The sequence below is a fragment of the Heterodontus francisci genome, chromosome 29 (assembly GCF_036365525.1).
Source record: "Heterodontus francisci isolate sHetFra1 chromosome 29, sHetFra1.hap1, whole genome shotgun sequence".
In the NCBI taxonomy this organism is placed as follows: Eukaryota; Metazoa; Chordata; class Chondrichthyes; order Heterodontiformes; family Heterodontidae; genus Heterodontus; species Heterodontus francisci.
Window position 1 is genome coordinate 26,145,697 of NC_090399.1, and position 20,312 is coordinate 26,166,008.

The following is a 20,312-nucleotide window of genomic DNA, read 5'->3' on the forward strand; positions in this document are numbered from 1 at the left end:
CCTGAAACAGAATGGGACAAGTGTCCCCAAGAAATGGTAAGTAGGAAGGTGGAATGATTTAATTCATTAAGAAGTGATGGAATCTTGAATAAATGGGACACACTTAAATCTATATGATACTAAAAAGGAGAACATAGATAGGCTAAATTCAGGGAGGCCACTGATAGCCAGAGAACAAACAGGGTTATCGAGCATGAGTGTAGAAAGTTGGTTCAAAATAAAGTTTCATTTGAAAATAAACGGTCATGGGATGTGGGCATCGCTGGTTAGGCCTTCCGTGGCTAACTAAGGAAGTTAAAATTCGTATCAAAATGAAAGAAAAGGCCTGCAATGCTGTAAGGTTTAGTGGTAGGCCAGAAGAGTGGGAAAAAATAGAAACCAGCCAACAACGACTAAAAATAAAGAGAGAGAAATTAGCGTATGAGAGTAAACTAACAAGAAATATAAAGACAGAAAGCAAAAAGTCTACATATATATATACAAACGGAAGAGAACAACTGAGTCAAGTAAGTTAGAGGATGAGGCTGGGGAGATAATAATTGAAAACGATAAAATGTCAGAGCCTTTGAACAAGTGATTTGTATCTATCTTCACAGTACAAAAAACAAAAAAAACCCGAAAATAGTAGAAAATCAAGAGGCAAATGGGTGAGAGGAGCTTAAAACAATCAGTATCACTCGTGAAAAAGTACTCTGGGAAATAAAGAGTACTAAAGCCATTCAGATCCCCAGAACTGATTGCTTGCATCCTCGGGTCATAAAAGAAGTGGCTGCAGAGATAGAGGATGTAGTGTTTCTAATTCTACAAAATTCCAGAGATTTTGTAAAGGTCCCAGTGGATGGAAAACGGCAAATACTACACCTCTATTCAAAATAGGAGACGACAGAAAGCCGAAAACTATAGAACAGATACCCATAACATCTGTTATTGGGAAAATCCTGCAAATCCATTATGATGAAAGTAGTAGCAGGACATTTAGAAATCATAATGCAATGAGGCAGAGGCACCACATTTTTATGAAGAGGAAGTCGTATTTTACAAAGTTAGTAGGTTTCTTTGGGAATATAACAGCAGGGTGGATAAAGGGAAACTAGTAGATGCCGTGTTTCTGGATTTCCAAAAGTTATTCATTAAGGAGTCACATAAATTGTGTCGATACAGGATAAGAGCTCACTGTGTTGGGGTGATATATTAGCATGATTAGAGGATTGGCTAAATAACAAGAAACAGACAGTTGGAATAAATGTAACATCTTCAGGATGGCAAATTGCAATTGTTGGAATGGCACAGGGATCAGTGCTGCAGCCGCAAGTATTGGAAATCGATATTAGTGACGTTGATGAAGAGACAGAGTGTATTGTCACCATATTTGTGGGCCATATAAATATAGGTGGAAAAGCAAGTTGTGAGGGGTATTGCAAGAGATAGAGATAGGTTAGGTGAGTGGGTATTTGCAAGAGATATTGATAGGTTAGGTGAGTGGGTAAAGAAAAAATACATGTGGAGCTGAATGTGGAAAATGTGAGGTTGTCCACTTTGGCAGGAGGAATAGCGAAGCAGATTATTATTTATCTGGGAGCGATTGCATAATGCTGCGGTACAGAGGGATCTGCGTGTCCTTGTACATGAATCGCAATAAGTATGCATGCAGGTACAGCAAGTAATAAGAAAGGCAAATGGTATGTTGCCATTTATTGCATGGGGATAAGAGTACACAAGTAGTGAAGTCTTGCTGAAACTGTAGAGGCATTGGTAGGAACACACCAAGCACAGTTTTGGTCTCGGTACTTAAGTAGGGATATATGTGCATTTCAAGCAATTCAGAGAAGGTTCCCCAAGCTAATGCCTGGAATGAAGGGGTTGGCTTATGCGCAAAAGTTGAACAGTTTAGTCCAATACTCATTTGAGGTTACAAAAATGAGAGTTGTTCCACTGAAGCTGATAAGATTCTGGCTTGACAGCGTACATGTTGAGAGGATATTTCCCCGCATGGGAGAAGCTAAAACCCGGGGTTATGGTTTCAAAATAAGGGGCCTCCATTTTCAGACAGAGGCGAGGAGGTATATCTGCTCTCGGAGTGTCATTAACCTTTGGAATTCTATTTCCCAGAGATCAGTGGATGCTAGATCGTTGGATCTTTGAAGGCTAAGTTAGAGAGATTATTGTCCACAAACCGAGTGAAGGGCCATGGAGAACAGACAGGAAATTGGATTCTAAGTCACAATCAAATTAGTGTCACAGACTTGAATTATTATTGTTTTTTTCTCCCCGAATTGAAAACGTATGTGTGTTTGAAGACTGTTAAAAGTGGTGCACCTTTAAGGGAGGAGAATATTCTGCACAGACAGTGTACCACAGTTGCATGTTGGTTACCGAGCAACAACAGTAGAAAGACAGGTCACATAATATGGTGTGTCCATTTTGACTGTGTGTGGAGCTAGCCAAAAACGGTTTGCAGCAGTTCGTTATGTAAGCTTTTTTCCAGCGTGCGATCTGGAGAAAGGAGTTGTTCTGTTTTCTCTCTCTCTCTCTCAAGAAAAGGTCTACAAGGCTACAAACTAAATGAATTCGCTAAGTAAATACGAAAAGCCTTTCTTCCTTAACACTTATCTGTCTTCATTTGTATTGTGCTTACCGTGGAAGGAACAGTTAATGCTACTGCAGCTGAACTCTCTGCCTATCAAGAACCGAGTATTTTCATCAAATCCAAGTGAATACTTCAAGTGAACTTTAATTGTCTTCATACCAGAATATCTCAGTCACCAGGAAGATAAAATGCACAAATTTAGTTATGTATTTTATTCTCAAGGGACAGCTTTTTTAAAACTCTACCTTTAAAGCCGGACCACTGTTCTTTTTGAACGTATTTGCGTGAATGCAGGAGTTAGATTAATTTAAGCAGTCATAAGAACTTAAAACATACGTTTATCACTATAGTGTTTAGCATTTAGTTTGTTTTATATAAATAGTAAATGTGTTGTTGTCAAAAGATACCTGGTTTGGTCTACTTCATTTAGGGGATACTATAGTGCTTAATGTGTCTGTTTTTTTCCCGATTTTGGTAAAAAATAGAAAATATGCTGCGACCTGTGGAGTGATGGGACCAATTGACAGTGCGATGCTACTTCCGTGAGCGTAACATATTTAATTGGGGGCTCTCGTCCGGGATCAGGATCATATTTAATTAGGAAGCTCACGTCTGGGATCAGATTGAGACTAATTAGGGTGGGGGGGGTGGGGGGGGGGCTCACATTTGGAATCATATTAATTAATCATCTCTGGGTTAACACATAAATTGGGGTCTTGTGTCTGGCATCATATGAATTGCTGTCGCATCTGGGATCATATTAGCTGGAAGCTCGATTGTTGGGATCCAAATCTAACACCAAATAAAATGAACCATATTTCATGTATAATAAGGTACAGTCTATACCATTGTAATGACATTAGTAGTTGTAGCCGGGTTTCTCGGTAAGGAGAATATATTCATCAGTGACTTGATAACTTTAACTAAGAAAAAACTAAAAGAACTGATGGCAAAATTGGGGGTTGAATTTAAATCAGGTGCCAAGAAAGCAGTGATAATTGACCTAATATCTTGAATTAGAAGAAGAGACGAAGTACAAGAAGATAATAAGTCAAAGAATGATGCAGTAAGATTGGCTAGAATTCAGTTAGGCATGATATAAAACCTTGAAACTGAAAAAGAAACAGCAATAGCATTGGAAACAGCTAAACCTTCACTAGGAAAAAAAGAATAAAAAGCAATAGAATTGTAAAGACTGTGACTTGAATGTCATAGAGGAAGTGAAAAAGAAGCAAAGGAATTCGAATTTAAAAAAGAGAAAACTAAGACAAAGGGATGGTTTTGAATCCAGAGAAATTTCAGGCCAGGAAGAATCTGAGTTCAGCCCAGGATCCAGTGAAAGCATTTTAAATCTATATAAGCTCTTCCAAAGTTCAACGAAAGGGACGCAGAGGCATTTTTTTCATATCTTTCGGAAAAATAGTCAAACAGATGAAATGGCCGAAGGAAAGCTGGATACTAGTCATGCAATTCAGGTTGGTAGTCAGAACTCATGAAGTTGATGCCAAGCTTCCTGAAGAGGCTTCTGCAGATTATGAGATGGCAAAAAAGTCTATTCGCTCTGTGCCTGTATTAATCCCTGAAGGTTGCCCTCAGAAGTATTGGAATTTACGGAGATTGGCTGTGGAAACTATTGTAAAATTTGAGAGGATGATTTTTACCATTGGATAGCCACATTAAAGATGGACACCTTCGAGAGTTGATTCTCTTGGAAGAATTTTAAAAACTCCTTTCCATCAGTATTGAGAACTCATGCAAATAACCTGAAAGTTTTGAAAGCCAGGCAAGCAGAGGAAATTGCTGATGATTTTGAGCTTGCGAATGGGCAAAAATATTTTGTGCTTCACTCCAATAAACCCAAGAAGGATAGAAAGTGGGAAATTGAAAGGTAGGCAGATGGCCGGGGACAAGAAGGAACAGATGAGAATGTCTGGGACAAGTCCACAGGTTGGAAAGGAAGGTGTTGAGAATAGAACTGAAGTTCACAAGCCGAAGTGTTATCTTTGCCACAAGATGGGTCATCTTTGGTCAGGATTCTGGAAATTGCGAGGTAAACCCACAGGGCGTATTGGGCTACGCAAAGCTAATGCAGAGGAAAAGACTCGAACTGAGAGTATCGCTTACCAGGATGTAGCTTTAACGGCAGCTGTAAAATTAGATACAAAAAACAAAGAGAGTGCAGAGTAAAAGTTACAATGATTTTTTTGTCATGGGAAAAGTAACTTCATATCCTGTAAGTGAGGCAGGAAACCTATCATTTTATTCAGGGATGCAGGAGCAAACAAAACAAACTTGCTGGGGAAAGATGTAAAGTTTCCACCAGAGGATGCATGAATGCTACAATTTTAATCAATGGAACTGGTAAGGAGTATATACCCGTACCTTGAAATAAAGTACGTCTAAAGATTGACATAATATCTGGGACAGTAACTGTAGCAGTTGTCTAAAGAAGAGAAAATTGATGTACACCGAGGAAATGATTTGGCTGGATCAAAAGTATCAGTTTCTCCGATAATTGCAGAGGAACCACGTGAAATTAAGAAAAAAAAGGAGCAATTACTGGAACATATTCCCGGAATGTTTCCTGCATTTGTACTCACCTCAGCAATGGCTAAACAGGATCGATTGTCGGAGGTAAAAGTGGCGTCAAAAACAGATAGCCAAGTATCTGAAACCTTATTTGGGGATTTCAATAATCCAAATGGGATGTTTAACAGATTGTTTATCATTGCAGCACAGCAATCTGATCATAAATATACCGGATAGCACAGACTGCTTTGACAGAAGCTGAGGCAAAAGGAGTGATAGAAGGATATTATATGGTAAACGGATTTTGGAGGAGGAACTGGAGACTGCCTGATAGACATGCGGATGAAGACGGCACAGTTGTTGAACAGATAGTGGTACCACCTAAATTTCTCCATGAATTATTAAGGTTGGCACGTGGCATTCCTTTTACGGGACATAGGGGAATTCGGAAGACTAAATCACGTATAAGCCAACATTATTACTGGCCAGGTCTTACAAAGAATGTGATACAATTTTGTAGGACATGCCATATATGTCAAATGGTGGGACAACCACAACCTACCATAAAACCGGCACCATTAGTTCCCACACCGGTGATTGAGGAACCATTTAGCAGGGTATTATTAGCCTGTGTAGGACCGTTGCCAAAAACTAAAAGGGGCATCAATACAAACTTACCATCACGCATATGGCTACTCGATTTCCAGAGGCCATTTCTTTGAGGACAATTACTGCAAGAATAGTAGTAGAAACGTTAACTCAATTCTTTATGAGATGCGTGTTAGCACTTGAAGTTCAATCGGATCGAGGTTCCAATTTCGTGTCTAAGGTATCGCAACAATTCATGTGCAATTTGGGGATTACACAGTTGAAATCTTCAGCATTTCACCCAAACTCTCAAAATCATGATAAGAACATACTGTCAAGAATATACCCATGACTGGGATAAAGGACTAGGCTTTCTTCTATGTGCCACCAGAGAGTCACCAAATGAGTCTACAGGCTTCAGCTCTTTCGAATTGGTTTATGGACATGAAGTAGGAGGTCCTTGTAAACTCATAAAGACAGATTCTTGGAGCAAAATAATGAAGCTTCGCTACTGGCCTATGTATCTGTGTTCCGGGAAAAACTCATGAAAGCTTGTGGTGTGGCTCAGGAACACGTTGAAACATCCCAAGCTAATATGAAAAGATTGGCATTCAAGAATGAAAATCCCCGCAATTTTCAACCAGGGGAAGATGTGTTGGTGTTATTACCGGTACTGACCGAACCATTAAAAGCATGGTTGAAAGAATTAGTGAGTAAGGCCAATAAGACTGAGAGGAAGAGCAGGCAGAGAGATGTTGCTGAGCACAGCGGGACTGGTGGTCTGAAGTGCATTTGTTTCAATGCAAGAAGTCTAACAGTTAAGGCAGATGAACTTAGAGCTTGGATTAGTATTTGGAACTATGATGCTGTTGCTAGTACAGAGACTTGGTTGAGGGAAGGACAGGATTGGCAGCTAAAGGTTCCGGGATTTAGAAGCATCAGGTGGGATAGAGGGGGATGTAAAAGTAGGGGTGAATTGCATTAATGGTTAAGGAAAAAAGCTCAGCTGTACTGCGGAAGGGCACCTCGGATAGGTCATGAAGGGAGGCAATATGGGTAGAGCTCAGGAATAGGAAGGGTGCAGTCACAATGTTGGGGGATTCCAACCGGCATCCCAACAGCCAGCGGGAGATAGAGGAGCAGATATGTAGACAGATTTTGGAAAGATGTAAATGCGACAGGGTTGCTGTGGTGGGTGATTTTAACTTTCCCTATATTGTCTGGGACTCACTTAGTGCTAGGGGTTTGGATGGGGCAGAATTTGTAAGGAGCAGCCTGGAGCGCTTCTTGAAACAATATGTAGATAGTCCATTAAAATAAAAATACTGCGGATGCGGGAAATCTGAAATAAAAGCAAGAAATGCTGCAAATACTCAGCAGGTCCGGCAGCATCTGTGGAGAGAGAAACAGAGCTAACGTTTCAGGTCAGTGACCCTTCTTCAGAACTGCCGAATATGTAGATAGTTCAACGAGGGAAGGGGTCTTACTGGACCTGGTATTGGGGAATGAGTCCAGCCAGGTGGTCGAAGTTTCAGTAGGAGAGCATTCCGGGAACAGTGACCATAATTCCGTAAGTTTTAAGGTACTTGTGGATGAGGATAAGAGAAGTCCTCGAGTCAAGGTGCTAAATTGGGGGAAGGCGTATTATAACAATATGAGGCAGGAACTGAAGAATTTAGATTGGGGGCGGCTGTTTGAGGGTAACTCAACATCTGACATGTGGGAGTCTTTCAAACGTCAGTTGATTATAATCGAGGACTGGCAGATTCCTGTGAGGATGAAGAATACGTTTGGCAAGTTTCAGGAACCTTGGCTAACGAGGAATGTTGTGAGACTAGTCAAAAAGATAAAGGAAGCATTCATAAGGGCTAGCAGGCTGGAAACAGACGAAGCCCTTGAGGAATATGAAGAAAGTAGGAGGAACTTAAGCAAGGAGTCAGAAGGGCTAAAAGGGGTCATGAAATGTCATTGGCAAACAGGATTCAGGAGAATCCCAAGGGTTTCTATACGTATATATAGAGCAAGAGGGAAGCCAGGGAAAGGGTTGGCCCAATCAAGGACAGAGGAGGGAATCTATGCGTGGGGCGGAGGAAATGGGCGAGGTACTAAATGATTACATTGCATCAGTATTCACAAGGAGAAGGAGTTGGTGGATGATGAGTCCAGGGAGGGAGTGTAGATAGTCTGGGTCATGTTGATATCAAAAAGGAGGAATGTTGGGCGTCTTGAAAAACAGTATGGTAGATAAGTCCCCAGGGCCTGATGGAATGTACCCCAGAATTTTATTTATTTATTTAGAGATACAGCAATGAAACAGGCCCTTCAGCCCACCGAGTCTGTGCTGACCATCAACCACCCATTTATACTAACCCTGCGCTAATCCCATTACTCTCCAACATCCCCACCTTCCCTCAATTCCCCTACCACCTACCTATACTAGGGGCAAATTACAATGGCCAATTTACCGAACAACCTACAAGTCTTTGGCTGTGGGAGGAAACCAGAGCACCAGGTGAAAACCCACGCGGTCACAGGGAGAACTTGCAAACTCCGCACAGGCAGTACCCAGAGTCGAACCCGGGTCATTGGAGCTGTGAGGCTGCGATGCTAACCTAGGGATGCATGGGATGAAATTGCTGGGGCCTTGACCGAAATCTTTGTATCCTCATTGGCTACAGGTGAGGTCCCAGATTACTGGCGAATAGCCTATGTTTTTCCTTTGTTGAAGAAGGGTATCAAGGATAATCCAGGAAATTACAGGCCGGTGAGCCTTACGTCAGTGGTAGGGAGATTATTGGAGAGGATTCTTCAGGACAGGATTTACTCCCATTTGGAAACAAATGAACTTATTAGCGAGAGGCAGCATGGTTTTGTGAAGGGGAAGTCGTATCTCTCTAACTTGATCGAGTTTTTTGAGGAAGTGACGAAGATGATTGATGAAGGAAGGGCAGTGAATGTTGTCCATATGGATTTCAGCAAAGTTTTTTGCAAGGTCCCTCATGGCAGACTGGTGCAAAAGATGAAGTTACACCGGATCAGAGGTGAGCTGGCAAGATGGATACAGAACTGGCTCGGTCATAGAAGACAGAGGGTAGCAATGGAAGGGAATTTTCTGAATGAAGAGCTGTGACTAGTGGTGTTCGGCAGGGATCAGTGCTGGGACCTTTGCTGTTTGTAGTTTATATAAATAATTTGGAGGAAAATGTAGGTGGTCTGATTAGTAAGATTGTGGATGACACAAAGGTTGGTGGAGTTGCGGACAGTGATGAGGATTGTCAGAGGATACAGCAGGATATAGATCAGTTGGAGACTTGGGCGGAGAAATGGCAGATGGAGTTTGATCCAGACAAATATGAGGTAATGCATTTTGGAAGGTCTAATACAGGTGGGAAGTATACAGTAAATGGCAGAACCTTTAGGAATATTGACAGACAGAGAGATCTGGGCATACAGGTCCACAGATCACTGAAAGTGGCTACGCAGGTGGATAAGGTAGTCAAGAAGGCATACTTGTCTTCATCGGTCCGGGCATAGAGTATAAAAATTGGCAAAACTTGCTGCAGCTGTACAGAACCTTATTTTGGCCACACTTGGAATATTGCATACAATTCTGGTCGCCACACTACCAGAGGGATGTGGAGGTTTTTTAGAGGGTACAGAAGAGGTTTACCAGGATGTTGCCTAGTCTGGAGGGGATTAGCTATGACGAGAGGTTGGATAAACTCAGATTGTTTTCACTGGAACAACGGAGGTGGAGGGGCGACATGATAGAGGTTTACAATGTTATGAGCGGTCTGGACAGAGTGGATAGTCAGAAGATGTTTCCCAGGGTGCAAGAGTCAGTTACTAGGGCACATAGGTTTCAACTGCAAGTGGCAAAGTTAGAGGGGATGTGCGAGGCAAGTTTTTTTATGCACAGAGTGTGGTGAGTGCCTGCAACGTATTGACAATATGAAAGCCACAATTCCACATGGTGGCTCCACATCAGAGCCCTTTCCTATCCTGAGTGGCGTGAAACAGGGTTGTGTTCTCGCACCCACACTTTTTGGGATTTTCTTCTCCTTGCTCCTTTCATATGCGTTCAAGTCCTCTGAAGAAGCAATTATCCTCCACACAAGATCCAGTATCAAGTAATACCACACAGGTTAAGGGGCACTAGAGAAACTTCTCAAAGAATCGTGAACCCAATGATGGCAAATTTTCCTCGCTGTGCAGTTCACCTTGATGATGTGATGGATTATAGGGTCACTTGGAAAGAAAACACGAAACAACTGGGAAACTATGTTTGGAAGGTTGAAATGGGCTAATTGGGACAACCTTTGCAAAATTTAAAGCCAAAAATATCTTGATGGAAGTTATTGGTGCAGTCTTTTCAATTTGAAAATTTTATATATTTTGGGGAGAAATACTGTTATCACCGATGCTTTGTCGCCAATTTAACTATATTCAGACACATACATGACGATGATATAAAGAAAATGCCGTAAATCATTAACAGAGTGAATGGTACGAGAATGCGAAAACAAATTCACGTTTTCCCAATTTGTACTTATGTTTTACATTGCAATGATATGCATTTTCGCCAAGGGCGGAGGTGTCACGGTTTTGAATTATTTTTTTTTCTCCCCAGATTAAAAAAAATGTGTTCCTGAAAGACTTTTAAAAAGCGGTGCAAATTTAAAGGTGGCGAACATTCAGGAGCGATAGTGTACCACAGCTGCCTTTTGGTTACCGAGAAACAGCAGCAGAGAGAGAGGTCACATACTCTGTTCTGTCCATTTTGACTTTGTGTGGAGCTAGCAGAAACCGGTTTGAAACAGTTAGTTCTGTCAGCTTTCTCCAGTGAGGCGATCTGGATAAAGGAGTTGTCTGTTCTCTCTCTCTCGGAGAAAAGATCTACAAGGCTACAAACCAAATTAATTCCATAAGTAAATAAGAAAAGCTTTTCTTACTTAACAAAATGTTTGTATTGCTGTGCTAATCATAGAAAGATCTGTTAATGCTACTACAACCAGACTGCCTGTCTATCAGGATCTGAGTATTTTCATAAAATCCAAGCGAGGACTTCAAGTGAACTTTGAGTATCTTCATAGCAGAAGACCTCAGTCACCAGGAACGTTAAACATAAAAACTTACTTATTTATTTTATACTTAAGGGACAGCTTATTTTGTTAAACTTTACCTTCAAAACCGGACAACTGTTCTTTTTGAATGTTTGTGCATGAATGAAGGAGTTAGGTTAACTTACACAGTTATAAGATCTTAAGACATTGGTTTATCTTAATGGTGTTTAATTTTTGTTTATATCAATAGTTATTTGTATTTATTGTCTTAAGATCCCTTGTTTGGTCTGTTTCATTCGGGGGATGCTAGAGTATTTCATATTGCTGTTTTTCCGATTTTGTTAAGAAAAAATATGCTGTCGCCTGTGGAGTGTCAGGACTGAATTGACAGTGCGTTGCTCCCGCCGCTGTCGAAACATCATCCATGATCTTATGGAATGGTGGATCAAGTACGACCGGCCGAATGGCGGAGTCCTGCTCCTATTTTTTCATGTTATTCTGTATCACGGCATGTTATGAGTAACGTGTTTGTGATATGGTGCATGAAAAAATCTGTTGTACAAGAAAGTTGCTGGCGACCAGAAAGGCATGAAGATCCTTGACAGCATCGTTTGGACATCTATTTGACTATCCTCAGTTAATTCAAAATTCTGACATTCTTGGGTTTGATTTCGCTTGCACAGTCCATCATTATTTGTAACATGTTACATAGTGGCATGTCTCCATATGGCCTATTCTTGTGGTAGTTTATGGTTGCGTGGATAGTGGCACAAAGCAAGCATGGCTAGTTGCACGTGGCGAAATGGGTAAAGCAAGCTTTACTGTCAGACGAAAATGAAAAAAAATGACCCTCCATTTTATCCTCTGTTTGGTGTCATCCCAAATAATTGTGAACTCGTATCCTGCAGATATGGCATTGTTCCCGCTGGCAATAATGCAAATATCACAGGTCTGATAAATGGCATGACTTTACCCTGTTGTTTGATGCCACAGACTGTTCATGTAATGCGCTGTTGAGCCGAGAGGGAATATCTCCAAAAATTGCCATACCTGATTAACTGGTTAGGAATCTCATTGATATTTCTGGGGTACAGTGCCCAAAATAGGGATACTTTTGTCCTTGGAAATATCAGGGACAATAACTACTGCCCAATGCATGAATATTTCGTGCATCTAAAGCGTATCAAGAAGGGTCGGATAGAGATGATCTGTAGGAATATGAATGAACGTTATTTATTGTTCGCTATTGTCTAATGTATGTATAACTTTATGGATAAGGACAACTAATTGACAGCAATACAACATGGAACAAAATGAATCAGTGTAAACTGTAATTTGCCAAACCGTTTACTGTTATTTATTAAAGCAATGTTTAACTCATGCTGTCGCTCTGCATTTTTTTTTCTATATGTACAACTATTTTCACTTCTGTATTAATAAAGTACCTAATACTTTGACTTTCTATTTTGGTGTATACATTACTTCTTTCAGGAGTGCAACTCAGAGATAAAGTGGATGGTAAGAGAAACAGAAAGGTATTTAGAAAATCTCAACTCTTCTCAGTCGGTAACTTACAATCTATCATCTTCCATACGTTGAACACACAGCAATTTATGTTAACAGGATTCGTAATAAAATTCGCGCACTTTCACAGATATCTGGAATCAGCACAAACAGGCATGTATTTTCTTTCATTAGTAACTGAAAGGAATTTCAGTTTTTATGAGGTCAGTAGAGATGAGGCGGGATATTAACTATGAGCTGAGATACAAACAGGCGAGATCGCATTTGACGACCGTGAAATGCCAAACTTCAGATGCAGCATCATCGAGTCAATAGAACTAATAATAGAGCAGAGCATATGAGAGGTGATGGATATGCCGCTGCAAATTTTGTCCGATCTTCTAATGAGAGTAACTGATTTCCTACATTTGTCAACATGCTGATAAATCAATCACTCAAGATGATTATTTTCGTGCCAATATTTATTTTCAATAGAGGTGTTGGTGCGTGCACATAAATTCTTAGTATATTTCCTAATTAAGTGACATTCTTGTAGCATTCTAAAGGGTTCTTCAAAATGTGCTCATCAATACCAGGGTTTATCATATTTCTGTGGCAGAAACGTTGATTGCTAATTAGGACTTTGACTCTTTGCAGAAGTTTTAGATATGAAACACAACTCTATTTGCACCTCTGTGGTGCACCAACACCCCCTTCCGACATGCGCTTGCTTTATGATAATCTTTATGATAACTATATTTCCACTCAGCCCTTATGCCTCTGAAATCAATTACATTGCCTGAAGTTAATTTGATAAAACAAGGAAGGACGAAATCCAAAGGACCGTGCATCTGACGCGATGGACCATAAAACCTGATGGCCAGATCTTTCCTCCATTAGAACGGGTCTCATATTTGACAACCATGAATTGATGTTGTTGCACCTTTGAGCTAGAAATCTTCAGCTTCATTAGTAAGTCTACTAGGGCACATAAAAATATTCAATATGTAAGGATATGCCAGCTGACCACAGGAATATCAGGGCGATGAATCGATGTAGCAGGGTGGTGTATTATTTTAGCTTGTTGCAGTATTTCACAGGTATGTAACAAAATAGGACTCTGAACTTGAAATCACGATGTCAAAATTTGTGGATGACACCACATTGGAAGGTATAGTAAATACTGAGGAGGGCTACAGCGAAGGCAAATGAAAATCAATTAACTTGTAGAATGTCCATGTACGTGATCAATAATAATACATGTTGGATGTTCAGGGTGGTGCATTTTATTAGGATGAATGACTAAGCCAAATATTCCTTGGTAATTAAGTGTCTCAATAGGTAGGGAACTAAAGGAACCTAGGAATTCCACATTCATCATTCACTAAAATTAACAGCGCATCTCAGCAAAGCAATAAAAATAGAAACTCTGGGATTCACTTTGAGAGTGGTAGAATTCAAAATTAAAGATATTTTGGTTAAAAGTATGCAACCACAGTTAGAATACTGTGGAAATGCAGGTATCAATGTTGCAAAAAGGATACCAATGCACAGGAGAATGTGCAACATAATTTACATGTATGATACCAGAACTGAAGGTTTATGATTGTCAGAAAATGCTGAACAGGTTGTGTTCTATTTTTCTGAGGATTAGTCTAATAAAGATTTTTTATTATTATTCGGTCATGGGATGTGGCTGTCGCTGGCTAGGCCAGAATTCATTACCCATCCCTGATTGGCCTTGACAAGGTGGTGAGTAGCTTCCTTCTTTAACTTCTACTGTCCTTGACATGCATGTACAAGAACAGCATTGTTCATAAGGGTGTACCAGGATCTTGATGTAGCGAGAGGGGGAAAAAAACGCCACATAGTTCCAAGTCAGCGTTGTGTGTGGCTAGGACGGGAACTCGCAGGTGGTGATGTTCCCATGCATCTGCAGTCCTTGTACTTCTAGTTGGTAGAAGGTTTTGATTGGAAAGTTCTGTTAAAGGAGGCTTGGTGAGTTGCTGCAGTGCATCTTGTAGATGGTACACACTGCTGACACCGAGCGTCTGTGGAGAAGGGAGTGAATCTTGATTGCAGATGAAGTGGGTTGTTTTGTCCTGGATGGTGACGAGCTTCTTGATTGTTGTTGGAGCTGCACCTAGCAAGGGAAGTGAAGAGTATCCCATCATACTCCTGACTTATGCCTTGAAAATGGTGGAGAGACACTGGGAAGACATGAGCTGAGTTACTTGCCACAGAATTCTCAGCCTCAGACTTGAAGCTATAGCCTTTATATGGCTGGTCCAGTTCAGCTTGTCGTGAGCGATTCTTACTTGTGACTTTTTAAAACATGTTTCATGCATGTCAGTGTCACTGGTAAAGCCCATCCCTGATTGCCGTCGACAACCTAATGGCCTGTTATGCCATTTCGTTGGGAAATTAAGAGTCAACCACATTTCTGTGGCTCTGGACTCAGAAGTAGGGCAGAACAGGTAACGACGGCAGATTTCCTTTCCTAAGGGACATTCCTGAATCAAATGGCTCTTTACGACATTTGACGATTATTTCATGGCACCCTTACAGAAACAAGCTTTCAATGCCAGAATTTCACCAATAAATTGAATTTAAATTCCACCCGCAAACCATATCTCCAGGACAGTAGCCTACAAAATGACTGTCTCCCTCCTTATCAGCCCAAGTCTGAATTCTGTCCAGGTCGTCTGAATTCTGTCCAAGTCTTGCTGCATATGGGCACGGGTTGCGTCAGTATCTGTGGAGTCGTGAACATTGCTGATCAATGTGTGATCATCAGCGAACATCCCCTTTTCTGACCTTATGATGGAGGGAAGTTCATTGATGAAGCAGCTGGGGAACTCCTCCAGCGAAGTCCTGGGTCTGAGATGATTGACCTCCGATAATCCCAATCATCTTCCTTTGTGCTAGTTATTACTCCACCCAGTGGAGAGTTTTCTCATTGATTCCCATTGTCTCCTGTTTTGTTCACACTCCTTGATGTGCCAGCAGTTCAAATGCTGCCTTGATATCAAGGGCAGTCACTCTCGCTTCACCTCTTGAATTCAACTATTTTGGCAATGCTTGGACCAAGACTGTAACAAGGTGAGTGGCATTGGCAGAACCCAAACTGATCTTCAGTGAGAAGGTTCTTCCAGAGCATGTGCGCTTGATAGCACTGGTGATGACCCCATCCATGACTTTGCTGATGATTGGGAGTAGATTGAAAGGGTTGCAACAGACCGTGTTTTTCCTACTTTTTGTGGATAGGGCATACCTGGTCAATTTTACACATTGCAAGTTAGATGCCACTGTTATCGCTGTACTGAAACAGTTTGGCTAGGGCCACAGCTAGTTTGATTTTGATTTAGATTTGATTTAGAGATACAGCACTGAAACAGGCCCTTTGGCCCACCGAGCCTGTGCTGACCATTAACCACCCATTTATACTGATCCTACACTAATCCCATATTCCTACCACATCCTCACCTGTCCCTATATTCCCCTACCACCTACCTATACTAGGGGCAATTTATAATGGCCAATATATCAATCAACCTGCAAGTTGTTTGGCTGTGGGAGGAAACTGGAGCACCCGCTGGAAACCCACGCAGACACAGGGAAAACTTGCAAACTCCACACAGGCAGTACCCAGAATTGAACCCCGGTCGCTGGAGCTGTGAGTTCTGGAGTGCATATATACAATACTTTTGCCAGAATTTTGCCAGGGCCCATAGCCTTTGCACTATCCAGTGCCGTCAGCCGCTTTTTGATATCACGTGGAGTGAATTGCATTGACTGAAGAATGGTATCTGTGCTGCTGGAGAGATCAGGAGGAGGCCGAGATGTATCATCCACGCGGTATTTCTGGCTAAAAATGGATGAAAATGCTGAATTCATCCTTGTCGTTTGCAATGATGTGTTGGTCTCCCCTATCGTTGAGGATGGGAATATTTGTGGAGACACTTTCTCCTGTTAGTTATTTAATTGCCAACAATCGTTCACGACTGGATGAGGCAGGGCTGCAGAGCTTAGATCTGATCCATTGACTGTGGGATTGCTTAACTCTCTCTATCACTTGCGGATTCTGCTGTTTGGCATTTAAATAGTCTTGCGTTGTAGCTTCACCCACCTGACATATCATGTTTAGGTATGCCTGGCTCTGCTACTGGCACGTCCTCCTGCACTCTTTGTTGAGCCGTGGCTGGTCTTCCAACTTGCTGGTAATGAAGCGAGTGGGGTATATGCCGAGCCATGAGGTTGCAGATTGTGGCCGAAGACAATTCTCCTGCTGCTGATGGCCCACTGCACTTCTTGGATGCCCAGTTTTGTGATGCTTTATCTGCCCTGATTCAGTCCCATTCAGCACAGTGGCGGTGTTTGTTTCGTTAGACATAGAGAGGACGTTTCCATGTGTGCGGATCCCGACACTGGGGGGCAATAATTATGAGATAGTCACTAATTAGTCTGATACATGCTTCAGGTAAGCTACTTTACAGAGTAGTTACCACATGGAGCTTGCTGCCATGTAGCACTGTTGAGGCGAATCACCCCAATGTTTCCTGAGGGTACGCTGGATAACTGCATGCTTAGTAAGTGAATAGATGGCTATGCAGATAAAGTTCGCTGAGGTAGAGCTGGAGGTTTCCTGTGGAATATAAATACTGGCTCAGACTAATGGGACCAAAGCATCTGTTTTGTTGCTGTGAATTGCAAACAAATCGATTAAAGATACGTTCGAAGTACTTTCAAAAAATATTTTGTCAACATTTTATTTGCAACATTCCACTTAACTGACGTTTATAATTGATTAAACAAAAGCTACAAAGAAGAGAATGCTTTGCATGTTTGTAGGAGTGTTGATGCTGGAGTGCAGCCTCGTAGTTTTCAAACATTGAACGCCGATTGCTTTCATGAATATGAACAGACTCTAGACTGAGGCTAAGAGTAATCTCGTCAAATTCGTTGACCAAACTGAAATTAGGAGATCATCAAAGAAAGAAATGACAGAAAACATTTGGAGAAAATTGACAAGATTACAATGTCGATCAGAAGTATGTCATCCAGTTGTTCAAATTGAATTGGAGCATAACTTGACAATGGACCTGCAAGTAACAGTATCCGAATAGCATTGCATATAACGAAAGCGTTGCAAGGCAAATGGAAATTCTAAAAGAAGATTGGTGTATACACTCAGAGACTGGAACAGCTGTCGATAGAAGCTAAACAGAGCCTTCGCAATAAACGGTCAGATCTCACTAACGCAGAAATGTTTTTTTTTGTAAATGAGGTAAATATAGAAGACATTTATGGGCGGCACAATGGCGCTGTGGTTAGCTCCGCAGCCTCACAGTTCCAGGGACCCAGGTTCGATTCAGTCTGTGTGGAGTTTGCAAGTTTCCCTGTATCTGCGTGGGCTTTCGCCGGGTGCTCCGGTTTCCTCCCACATCCAAAGGTAAATTGGCCATTGTAAATAGCTCCGAGTGTAGGGAAGTGACAGGGAATATGGGATTACTGTAGGCTTAGTATAAATGGGTGGTTGTTGGTCGGCACAGACTTGGTGGGCCGTAGGACCTGTTTCAATGCTGTTTCTCTAAAATAAAAAAATAAAAAATTCGGAAGCAACGTCATCGCTACTTTTATTTTGCCTCACGCTGCAGATGTAATGGTGTGTCAATTGGTGTTAGCAGTAGCAAAAAATGGGCAGAACAGAGCTTTGTAGCGACATTCCTCCAAATGATTTTTACATTCCAACCTGTTTTATTTTCCACTGAAGAAAACGGAAGAGAAATTTGAATTCAATGTAAAGCGGCAATACGATTTATCATCTCTAAGACAAAATATGTTCTAGTTACGTATTATTCACGATTTCGCTTCCTAATGCGCATTTTTTATGTTTGCATTCGTGACTAATTGATGTCCCTGTGTACGCTGGCAAACATTTTTCACTTAATTCAGCTTTTTTTTTAGGAATTATGCTCACTCGAAAGTTTCTGTTTCGGTTTTCAGAATTGGAATTTACAAAGCGAAATCTTGACGAGAGTGGTGAGTCCCAAGTACGGCTATTCTTTTTACAGTTCTGATGTAAGGTGACTGACCTGTAAAGTTAACTCTACTTATCTCTCCACAGATGCTGCCAGACCTACTAAATATTTCCAGAACTTTTTGTTTTTATTCTTTTTACAGACTTTGATATTCTGGAATCGGTTCCTGGAAATTCTTCTTACAATTTTTCACCATTTGCCATTTCACTTCATCTGTCTCTCTCTCTGTCTCTGGATGTGTCTGTATATAGGACGGGGCTGGATTATTACACTTCTGAGTCAGTGCATGGATAACCCTGAGCTACATCGACGTGTAATATTGATGTATTTAAGCTATGGACTAAAACTTAACAACGGTAGCCCTAAATCTTATTTTTTTCAACAGACAAAATGCTGAAAGAGAAAGACAACGGTAATTTTTTGAAGATGCAGCGCTTGAGTTCTAGAATGAGTTCGACTGTGTTCTTCTTGCTTCCGTAAACTGATTATGTCTAATCAGCGATTTAGTCTTGGATATATTGTAGTGAATACATCAGACATGGAAGACATAAGCAACGTGCTTTTGGCCTACATTAGAATGCGTGCTTCTAATAAGTCACGCCCACCAAAAATTGAATGAAATTCTGAAAATGTACGAAGTGTTGGACAGAATCACCAGCAATACAATGAACGCTTCTCGATAACATTGCAAGTGGTTCACTGATGCCCGTCAAGGAAGGGAGAAAGGCATTTGAGTAATTCTGACGTAAACATGTTTAACTTAAGGCTCCTCAATGCCAATCCACAAGGTGGACGTTTCTAGTGTGATGCAACAATCACATGTTACTTCAATAAATATCAAGGCAAAACACTTATCATGTCCGATATCATTTAGGGGGGAATGTTTGCTAGCACAGTGCCCCTTAATATTCAGTCACTCCATCATCAGTGCTTGTGACAAATGTATTTACGAACGACAGAATGCAAACCTAACAATAGACTAGTAAAGTGCCCCTCCCAACCTGGATCACACACTAGGACAAGGGAACATTTTCATGCTTAATTAGAAAAGAGCCATAATGCCACAACAGTATCAGTAGTATGTTCCCTTTCATCTAAAATCGGTGAAGATCGAGGTAATGTTCAGTACGTTCTATGTTATTTTCAATATTCCTCCTTCTCCTCACACTTTCCGACGAAGATAGGTGCTAAACATTCGCTTGCAATTTGTGATGATAATAACAATGGGTGGTGTAGAGCTTACCATGATTATGGTGTATATTGTTCAGCAACGTATAGACTGCGTATAGTGCGGAGGAGAACCCTCAAATCAGCAGGTTGCTGTCTGGCATGCTGTGCAGTCTCAAAGGGCTTGCTGTGAGACTCGACATGGAAAACAAAAACATGCAGGGTATGAAGATGCTTTACTTATCCAGATAACACACTTTAAACTCACCAAAACTGTTATGACTTGTCCATTATTGTGTAAATTATTTTTTTAGTGGCGCGATAAAGCTTTTTTTCTACTTCAGCTTGCAACTCGTATTGGAGAATTATATAGATAAGTTTCAGTTAATGTATCTTTCTGTCGAATCTTTACTTTGTTTGTACCTAAATTTACATTGAACTATTCTAAACTCTACGTCCAGCTTTTGAGTTGGCATGCCTTAGTAACGATTCTTCAATATGATTGGTTGAAAGACATATATTGCTTAACGTATTCACAGAGGACACAGATCAACTGTAGACGCTGCAATGTCTCTCCAATGATTGTACTTTACCGTAGCAATGTTCACAGAAAGAATTTAGACAGTTTTAAACGTACCCAACCGACAGCACGGTTATTCTGACTGCAATATTCAGGCAATTATCGGAACAAGTATTGAAATTGAGTTATGTTCTTAACGCATTCGTTCCAACTTCCCTTATAGCAGGTTATAAATTCTCGACAATTTACTGGTTAACAATTTTCTTTTTAGCATTCCTTTTTCTTAACTGAGTTTTTTTTGCCTGCAGTTCTAT